Source organism: Sparus aurata, chromosome 18, assembly GCF_900880675.1.
Source record: "Sparus aurata chromosome 18, fSpaAur1.1, whole genome shotgun sequence".
Lineage (NCBI taxonomy): Eukaryota > Metazoa > Chordata > Actinopteri > Spariformes > Sparidae > Sparus > Sparus aurata.
In genome coordinates, this window is record NC_044204.1 from 22073147 (window position 1) to 22084310 (window position 11164).

At 43.3% G+C, this 11164-nt stretch overlaps 1 protein-coding gene across 1 annotated transcript in view; it reads right to left on the reverse strand.

Annotated features, from left to right (window-relative positions):
• Positions 1–3522, reverse strand: part of nexmifb (neurite extension and migration factor b) — a 58529-nt gene extending 55007 nt beyond the window's left edge. Inside the window, exon 1 of the mRNA XM_030397385.1 lies at positions 3382–3522. The gene's annotated coding sequence lies outside the window, so the exon portion shown is untranslated. The remainder of the gene's footprint in view (positions 1–3381) is intronic.
• Positions 3523–11164: the final 7642 nt, after the last annotated feature.

Consider the following 11164-nt stretch of genomic DNA (forward strand, 5'->3'; position numbering starts at 1 on the left):
AGGCAGCCTCTGCTCACATCTACTCAGCCCAATCACACTGTCAACTGCTCTGTCAATGCCGAGCGGCAGCCAATCGAGGGAGCGATCCTTAATGTCTGTCTGATCGCGCTGTTTTTAATTCATTACATGACTGCGCTGTTACAGTTTTTGCCTCGGCGCCTCCTCACGCCTCTTACTGACACATATTTTCTAAAACGGGGCATTCTTTAAAGTAGATTAGCACAGTTTGCCTGTCAGCTACAGATGTAATTTCTGCTTCGCTCAGCCACTCTGGGTGTTTGGGTGTTTGGGTGTGTGTGTATGAGTATGCCAGTCTGTGCAACCACAAATGTGTGTGTGTGTGTGTGTGTGTGTCTTCTTGGAACAGCTCCCGTCTTGGGGGGGCAGAGCAGAGCAGAGCAGAGCAGAGCAGGCAGCAAAGAGCTCAGCAGCGCCTCAGTCCCTCAGGACACACTGCAGCTCTCTCCTCGCGGCCATGAAAAGCAATCAGAGCCCAGCCTTCTCCCCTGGACTTACCTCTGCCTTTAATTACAGAACTCAGCAGCAGTGGCGGCAGTGCAGAGAAAGACTGCCTCTGCTGGGCCACAGCCCAAACGCAGGGCTGGGGATCGACGCAGCAGGCCTCTGCATACAGTGGCCTGACATAAAACACAGTGTGCTTAAACATACAGCCGGTCCTGATGGGCTCCGCGTGCCGCTACATCGGCTGGGGCAGAGCCAAGGTGCTTCCATACTGTAGCAGAGACATAAAGCCCAGCAGGGCACCGTAGAGGCAGGAGAAGTCCCTCTTTGCGTTCTCGCATGTATTCTACAGACTTACAGTACAAGCCGCAAGGCTATGAAGCATTTTGGGATTTTGATGATAGCTCCTTTTCTTTGATAAAAGGGTGTATAGGTGAATCAAAAACATGACCCTCATACAAGTGTCCACTGCTGAGACAAATGATGATTGATGAGGATCAGATCATTCTCTATGGCCGGTGGTAGAGGCCCCGACACATGCGCCTCAGGCTGAAGCAGAGGAGAAGCCACAGAGCACACATGGGCAGGGGAAGATAAGAGACTATGTACACAAGCCGCTGGTTTTATTGCTGCAACATAACGCTCCGATAGCATTTTAAACACATTTTCGTTTAAAAAAAAAAAACAACCTTCCGGCGCTGTCCTCGCTACTGTGGAACAGAGCCACGGTGCTGAAATGTGTCACCGGGCTCAACTTCTCACCCAGTTATGAGTGAACAGAGGACACCGCTGGACCAGGAGGAGGAGATGCGGATGGCAAACGGTGTTCAGGCAAACCTATCCTACGCTCCTCAAACAAGGCCAAGCAAGGAAGCCCTCTCCTCCCGACACTTCACCCCGATGGTGTGACGGCACGCACATGACAACACGTGATAATGACTCCCACATCAACATGTCAACTCAATTTGGCCCCCTCGTAGGCTCCCTTTGACTCAATCGATGCATGGCCTTCCATCTGGTTTCAGCTGCTGTCTTCACATTAGAGGAGGAGAGGGCAGTGACAGGCAGCTCACTACAACGGCCCAATCAGTTTTACATTACATTTCATTATTTTAAAGCCCCCTCCAGTTAAAAGAGTGTTTTTCCTTCTTGTTCTTACGGTTGATTGTTTTGAGCTTCACTGTGCAGAGTTTGACACCTGAAGGCCCTATTTTTTTACATTCATCTGCTGACAGTGTACATTTTCTCCACGCTCGTTCAACGTCTGATCTTAAGAGGCGGGGCTACAAACATGATTTGTGACATCACAAGCAGTGAGAGGATCTCAAGTGTGATGTGGAAGCTTGAAGCCTCCAGGTCACATACGCTGAACTTTACAGTTAAAGTTGGAGACATCTTGCGTCCAACAGTCCACAACATTTATATATTCACATATTAGGGGTTTTCTTTAATGAGGGGGGAGGAGTAGGAGCCATTATAAGGATTCTAATGTGGTAATTATACCTTTGTTTCTGTCAGACGCACACAAAAGGAAAGACAATACATGATTGGAGGGGATCTTTAAGCATATCTATCAACTAGTATCCCCAGTGCATCCTTAAAAGTCCCAAAACACCCTGTCAAAAACCAGCTAATCAAAGCTCCAAAGCTCCAAATGATAAATCAAACCATGTCAAGACAGGTCATTAGCTGATCATTAATCGAAACGATAAACTCACCATGTTCCTATTTTGAAAAATCCCCATCTCACCAGGCATTCCAATAAACATCAGCCAAGCAAAATGTGCAGCTCCTTCAACATGTAATCCAATTAAAATCCTAGTTGAAACGAAGTTAACAACTGATTCCAACACCTCCACACAAAAAAGGACAGCACAGAGGCTGTTATAATAATAATAATTATTATTATTATTATTATTATTATTATGGTCTGCATCTCATTATTCCCCTGCATGGCTTGTCTGGCTGGCAGTGTGGCTGACTGGGACATCCAGTAAACATCTGTCATGAGGCATCCTTAAAGGGGGAGCACAGACACAGTAAGCTACTGATCCAGTGACCCGACAGTGCTGGCATTCACACATGCCTTGGTGCACCTGTGTGTGTGTGTTAGCGTGTGTGTGTGTGTGTGTGTGTGTGTGTGCGCGCGCGCGCGCGTGTGCTGCCATCACAATGTTTAGGCCATTTGTGTGTGTGTGTGTGTGTGTCAAGAATGTTGTGCTTATAAACCGTTTATGAATCATTTATCCGCCTCATCACAGTGGAGGGGCCTAGCTGTAAGATGATGTGTTATCCCATTGGGTTTCAATAGCCCATTCATGAATCATTCATCATTTTGGACTATAGATTATTCCCCTTTTATTCATGTCTTATTCATTTTTTTGGGAGGGGGGGCAGCAGCATTACTGCTCGGGATGCATAACGTTGATTCAAAATGACGTCCACACAGGCCACTGTTTGTCTCCCAAAACATACAAACAACAAGGCAACTGGGCTTCAATATGAACAACCACACGTGGCATCTGTATATGTGGCGGATGCCCGAGCCTAAAGCGAAACGCTCCGTGCCTGTGCTTTTCAGAGAAGTGGGGGTATTATTTATTTAATTTTTCCTTTTTTCTTTTTCGCAGGGAGCGGGTAATCGATGGAGCAGAGACGGATGAATGTAGGCTACGACAGCTGTCCCAAGGAGGCAGGGCAGCCACTACCACCGCATGCTTGGTGCGTTCTCTCTCCATTGGAATAATAATAACACGATCACACGAAATCATGGATATAAATCAGCGTGTGTGTAAATCAAGCTGTCATGTGCACAGACTTAGAGACACACAGAGAAGAGGGAGAGAAGGAGAGGGAGAGAGAGAGCTCCCTATTCACACACACGCCGAATAGCAGCATAATAACGATTTGACTGCCTACCTCCAGAGCGTGTGCGCCCGAACTGCGTCTTTCCCCCGTCGCAATGGGATCCTTCTCAGCCGCTGTGGACGGTAGCAGAGATGCGTCTTTCCCCCCGAAATGCAAACACTTCCCCTTGCATGTCTTCCCCCCCACCCTCCACCCGCCACCACCACCACCAGCACCAGCAGCAGCAGCAGCGGCAGCGGTAGCAGCAGCAGCAGCAGCCCGGGCCTCCAGTAATAGCAGGTGGACGCGCCTCTCAATGATGGAGACAGCGCGACTCTCCTCTCCCCCGCCGCTCCATTTTTTCAATTACGGGAAGAATTCGTATTCCAGGAAACGCGCTTATCGGGCAGCCAGCATGTCCTAACGTCGCCTCTTTTCTCGGGACAAACAGGGGCCGTCGCCTCTCTCAAAAAAAAAAAAAACTCCCGATTCGCGGCGCCCCCACGCCTCTCCTCTACCTTTTTTCTCACGAGATGCTTGATGTTGCCATTGTCGCCGCGTATTTTTTCTCTTCCTCCTCTCTCTTTTTTTCTTTTTTTCTTTTTCTTTTTTTTTTTTTTTTTTTTTGCAGCTGGACCTCTCCCCCTCCTTGCGGCGCGCAGTCTCGTAGGCGCGCACTTTGCCTGCTCTTCCCCCCCCCCACCCTCCGATTCTTCTCCGTCCGACCTATGAGCGCGCAGCCAGCCGACGCAGGGCCACGCACTGCTTTGACGGACGCGCTGAGCAAATCAGGTAGCCCACTCCAAATAGGACTGTATCATAACAGGGCAACTGCAATGACATGAATAATGAATACTACTCTTGTACGTCTGTGCTGGATGATAGGCCCACTCATAACACTTAGCTGCCGGACTGGAGGCAGTATTTGGATAGTGTGTCTCTACCCCCCCCCCCCTTTCAGTATGAATTGGGATCTGCAGAAGAAGAGAGAAATGAGGGATCAATGAATAATTGATTGAATGCGTTCAAACATTTTGAATGAGAAAATAATGGCATAGTCAATGGATCCTGTCACATCATCTTAAGTTGTGGTGTTACGTCACAGGAGAGCCTCATGATGTAAACACGTCGGTCAGTGGAGGACTGCACGCAAACACCACCACTGTCATTCCTGTATAGGATTTCGGAAAGCATCAACTCACATTCTGCCCCTTTAAAGTCAATGGCTGACAGAAAAGTTGGAATAAATGATCAGTTGATTAACTGATTAATCAATAGACAAAAAATAGCTTGACTGATCATTTTAAATATGGATTATTATTTAACCATTTGATTTCCTGATCCCTCAGTACGATGGTTCTAGTTTTCTAGTCTTGTTTGTAGGCTGATGAAAAAAGAATTCTGATCCTTTCTCTAAAGCAACGTTATGTAGAAATTGCCATTCTGTGAGATTTGGTTCCCCCCACAGTATCTGAGTGCAACACCACTGTCATGAATACAAATCCCAGCTCTGTCAGATGTAACGTAGGTGCTGACTACACACTAAACTCATCACATCATAACAATGTAATGTGCTGAAGACTTGTCTGTTGAAGTAAACATGTATGTGACGCTGTGATCCGACTCTCACTGAAGTTACACAGTGCAGAAACAAGTGACAGAGACACCAATCACCCTGTTTCAAGACGCTGACCCACCTAGATCAAATTCAGAATCAGAATCAGAAATGTTTTATTGATCCCCGAGGGGAAACTGCTTACGTTACAGCTGCTCCCGTTCAAAAGTCTTAGAAAATATGCAGAAAAATAAAAACTATATACAAGCAAGAATTTAAAAAAATTAAATAAGAATACAAATATAAGAAATGTACATTCTACTGGTAGTATATCCCTATATACAGTTTAATAAATAATGCTACAGTTGAAATATGGGTTATTGCACATTATTTGGTTGGTAAACACAATTTTGAAGCTGTTATGAGTACAGTAAGTGAAACTGTTACATATTGTTGATTTAAGTAAAATACCACAACATGAAATTCACTCCAAGTAAAGGACCTGCCTTCAAAATTTTGCTCTGGTAAAATTATGCAAATGTCATCAGTGGAAACCAGAGTGATGTTGTTTGAGACGTGTGAGGTCGTGTCACAGGTGCACAGACTATTCACTTTTTCAGGAAATCTGGAATGCAGTTACCTTTTTCTTTGTATTCATCATGTTACATATGGAGCCAGAACGGTGACTTTAAAATTTGGCATCCAAAAAAAAAAATTGGCATTGAAAACAAAACCAGTACTGAAAAAAGAAACATTGTCATTGAAACATTTGTATTGAAAACAGTTGTATTGTCATTGAAACAAGTATTGGCACTGAAAAAAGAAACTAATTAAAATAATTCCAATCCGAAAATCTTATCATTTTATTTTGTTGGGATTTTTTTGTATTTTTCAATGACAATCTTCAGATTTTTTCTTCATGTCACTTTTTTTTCAGTGACAGATTTTTTTACAATGTCAGTTTTTTTCAGTGTCACTGATTTTCAGTTTCAACTTTCTGTCACTGTTTTGGCGTCAAGAGGGAGGGGCCTGAGGGGAGGGGCAAGTAGAGCGTGGTTTGCATATCATTTAAGAGGGTAATGGCAGCAGCCTGCGGGAAGGCGGGGCTGGACGGTTGTCAATGCCAATTTTTTTTTTGGATGCGAAATTTTAAAGTCACCGTTTTGGCTCCATAAAAACTGTTCTTCCACCGCACCACAGTTTCATATGTAATAAAACAGATTGGTCTTCGCTGTTAGTGAACTCGATCTGTGTGTTGATGGATACAAAGAGGCATAATGGCATGTACTCATGCTCTCGATCTGCAGTATCTATAACTCTGCACACACACACGGCAAATTACCTCAGAAATAGATGGTTAGCATTCATTTTATTAACTTACACGACTCAATTGTGCCTCCATAGTAACAGAAATCACATCCACGTTTCCCAAAATACCCCTTCAGCCGCAGTCGTCGTTGCAGATGTCTTTAAAGTAGAGATAAAATGGCTCACAGCTTCTCTGAATTACAACAAGTTGAAAACAAAACTGAAGGCTGACAGGAGCAGAACATTTTCATGCTGCTTTAATTACAGAGTTTCTTTGTGTCTTTACAGTAAACAGAGGTAATCACTGCAGCAGTGCCGTGAGTGTGATATGAAATGATAGGCTCAACTATACAAATTATCACTGAAGATGTTAGCCATCCATCATCTGGGTGATACGAAGCATTGATCACCAGAGATAATGTAATTATCATAAAGGCTGTCATAACATGTGTTGCAGCAAACGTACACCAAATTTCATATGGCTAAAAATATCATCTGTAAACAAAAGGAAATTAACATATTTTTCTCCAGCGATCTTGTGGTAGAAAATGGAAAGTTTCAGCACATCCAACATTTTTTCTGGCGACTAGGCTGCGTGTAATAAGTAGATGGTTAACATATTGAAATCATCCTCATGAGTGAACGTCGCTGTCAAGACTGTATTTAAAATTAAACTAAACTAAAAAATAATTGAATGCAAGTAACAGTAAAAATGAAGTACTTAACGATAATTCACTACATTTGATTATAATGCTGTACACAAAAGAGTTTTAATTCAGCACTTTTCATTTGCAAAATGATCATTTTCATCTGTTCGGTGCAAAAACAATTCCAGTACATTAAGTACAATCAAACCTACACACCACGTACATGCCTTCAGTAACATAACATACAAACTCACAGTTTACTGTAGAATTTTAAAAACCATGTTATCTTACAGAAATTAGAAATAAAGAACTGTTTGCACCTCTGTGTTTTCATCGCTAACAAGCCCAAACATCTGTCCATGGCAGCTGAAGGCTTTCCAAGTACTCTTTACACAGACGTGAATTCATCGTACCGTCCATGTTTCTGTGTTTCTGGTTTCTGCTGTGTGTGACTCATATACACACATTGTTTCTCCTTTATTGTTGCACAGCCAAACAAGTTACGATGATGTATAGCTGAAGATGGAAAAGAAACACATTGCCTTTAGTTGTTTTACAGTGTTGTTAATATACGTATGAAAGGGGCTGTGTGTGGTAATTTACATGTATAAATCACTTTTTTTATTTATGTGAGCAGATTTTTTCTCTCGGTCGTCTATACAGACCTGTTTAAGATGTTTAATGCTGCCGGACTGACTTGACAGAAGTTCCACAGAGCACCTTTAACTTTTGTATAGTATTTCATGATTTCAGGTCCGGTTGACTTACTGCAGTACAGATAACTAGGTCAGTGTGTGTGTGTGTGTGTGTGTGTGTGTGTGTGTGTACAGCTTATACAAATACGTTTGATTACGTTAAATTATCAAATGCATTATATATCTTGTTCCAGCCACTTGAGTGTCAAGAAGAAAAACAAGCTTTCCAGACTCCAGACAACCTACATTACATGCTGCTTGACTGAATGATGCATGTTTTGTATGTTTTTAATAGTTTGTTGTGTTATGTATCAAATCAAATCTCTACATTAATTATTTTGTTCATCTGATTTATTTTGACAACGTTCCGTTGGGTTTTAATCATATAAAATGCAGTAAGACGTGGGAGAAAAAGTCTGTCCGTGAAGCTTTGTGACCAATTGTGACAAAAGTGAGTCGAGGCTGAACTTGAAATTCATGCAAATGCTGAATAGAGTTAATGTCAAGGTGAGGACATGCACCGAAAACCATTACGAGCCCGCACAGAGTGGCAGGAGCGTTTACTGACAGACTTTACATGGCGATGAAATGTTTTACAATAGTGAAGTGAGGTTTCCAAGTTAATCTGAATTAAATGTGAAAAAGGGGCTGATTCTCTGTATAACACTGTTTAAAGTTTAAATAAATCGGGGGGGGGGGGGGGGGGGGGGGCAGACAGGCCCATCTAAAATAACAGGCTGAGCTGAGAGCAGAATGTAAATGCTGTAATTTTCAGGCTTCGACACTCACCAGGTCCGACAGTCAGTGCGAAACCTCCAATAACATTATGACAGTTGCAACCTGCGTGCATCCATCTTTGTATTAGCCTGACCAAACAGTCTGAGAGAAGGGGTCACTCAATTCAAAAAGCGGTCCTGAAATGTACACACGGGTTCACGCTGATTCATGAGGATCCATCTTAAAGTCTTAGAGATGACTGAATGACCAAAAACAAACAGATATCCTCCTCGCCTCGACTTGTCCTCGGGGCATTTGATCCAGTTTTATAGTTTCCTCTTCACCAAATCCAGACATAGAGCTATGGGACTTTCGGGCACATCTGACACACCAAGCTTTTAGGTTTATAATTGGATTTTAAAAGTGTTTAATAGATGTATGACTTATCATGTCAGCAAGAAGGGCAGTTTAAAAAACAGCTGTAGACATGACTTTTTTTTTCGGGAGATTTTAACTTGCACTGTGTAGTTTTGGAGAAGAAATTCAAACTCGGAATTGTAATATTTACAATATTAATTGAATAATGATACGTAACTGTAAAAGGTCCCCAGAACACTGTATGAAGCTAGAAAAGCAGCAGGGTCCTCCACATATAAACAAAGTAAGATAGCATGAAATTGTGCTGTCATATAAGGTCAGTTGATTCAGTCACGGAAGAGATAGAGAGAGCGATTAAGAGAGAGTGAGAGAGAGAGAGAGAGAGAGATTGTTTATGTAATTTGTTTAGGCATAAAAATATCAGTCAATGAAGATCTTTCCCTTTGATTCAAATGTCTTCCCCAAAACTACTTCCAATCAAACCCCTGAATAGAAAATCTCTCCTAAACTGAAAGCGATTCCTGTAATGCTTAAATCTGTGACTTTGTTCGATTCTCTCATAAGAGCACAGAGACAGACAGGCGTGATGATGATGTCATCCAGGAACAGACCCCAGAGCTGCTCCGTAGATGGTGAATAATGGAACAACTCCTGCGGGACTCCTCGACAGCAGCCACAGTCATTTTACTGGGACATGGGGACGTTTTCTGATTCACAGCTGGCAGAGTTACATTTAAAGACGTTCACAGATTTAGCCTCCAGTTCAGTGTCAGGTCACCTGTGATATCTGATGACATCACCAGCTCAGGTCTTAGACATGGACATTTTGACATTAGTGTACAAAAAACTTTTTTTTTTAGCTTATTTATATTTATCCCTTCTTAGAGTCTCTTGTGTGCAGCACCTGACACAGAATAATAATGGAGTTCACAATGTTTACAAAGCATTCAGATTCATCCATCCATGAGGATAAGATGGTGCAGTGATTAGCTATTCAAAAATCTTGCATCTGAAGCAAGCACGCATATTACAAATATGTGTCTGTGCTCTAAGGCTGCATCATCTGCAGCTTCCCGTATATGTGCAGAGATGGTAATACCAGAATTTCTGTGTTTATTGACTTTAGAAAGATGAGCTGGTGTGTGTGTGTGTGTGTGTGTGCGAGTGCATGCATGTGTGAATATTCATTCTCATTTTGACCAGGAGCATTGATATAGTACACAGGGATTACGCACATAAATTTGCACTCCCACACAAAACGGTGGAAATAACTACCTCTTCTCTGAGGCAGGGATGCATATTTATCAAGGCGTAGACGCCCTTGGCCACGAACGAGTTCCATTGTAGTAGGCTGGGAGTGAGCTGACTGTCTGGTGCAGAGGGATGGCCCTGAGTCTCAGCCTGCTCTGCCTGTTATCATTATGAAAAAGAGCCTGGCGAACTTCAGCAACAGGCCACGGAAGGGTCGGCGGGGATTTGACGTGTGTGGCTGAACCCCACTCGTCACCTGCGCAGCCTTCATGGGAGCAGGGATGCAGTGTGTTTAGAGCATCTACATATTAAATCCATCACAAGGCAATAATACAGTATGATACAGCCGTGTGTAGGAAGAAAGAGTGGGTTCAATAAGAAGATATCATCCAATCTGCACCTCGGCAGTGAGTTCTTTGAAAATCTCTCCTTCAGCAGAAGGTTGTGCTTTGCATTAGGGGCTGATTCTCCTGCTGGGGTCCATATTAAGGACGTTATTAAAGGCCTTGTGTGTGTGTGTGCCTGCCTTCCTCGGCGCCCGCAGAATGCTGCATGGTAAACAGGGCGATGGCTCCCTCATTACCTCCTGACGACATGCACAACACACAGCTCACAACACCACTAATCACATGCACGCCACACAGAACAATTAAGGGTCATTGAACGTTAGGTTCTGGGATTTTTGAAAACATAATAGCCAGAAAGCAAACGCCCTCCCAGTGTAAGTCTGTCTCAGACTGCTCTGTAGCGTAGATACTTGAGAGCGGTATGTCCTTGACCATATCAAACACCCAAAAAGCTTCGCCTCAGCAAAAGAAGAGGAAAACAAAATATTCTGCAGTGTGTTCAAATCTAAGGCTCTCACTCACAGAACTGGGCAGATCATAGTGAATTACGTTCACTGAATAATTAGCGAATAACCTGTTAGGGGCAGCAGCTGAACATTGTTGGGAGCCACTAATGAATAGTCTCATAATCTCTTCCTAGGTTAGATTAGAAGGACGCCATTAACATCAACTCATCTGCCCGGACATCAGACGCATGAAAGGAGAGCCATCCAGCCAGTAATCATCCAGTTGCTGTCCTTTTAAGCAGGGCTCTATCAAAGTCTACTTTCATCTATAACGCGTGACCTCCTCAGGAGGTGGTGGAGGCTTCACTATGCAGCGCAGCAGGGCTCGGCCCGTCACGCTGTGTGAATGTTTTTGTTATCGTCTGTTTCTATCATAATCCAGCCAAAAAGGCTTTGCGTAAAGTGTCGTCTAATGTATCTGGTCCCAGAGAAGGATCCGGGGAGCTGCAGT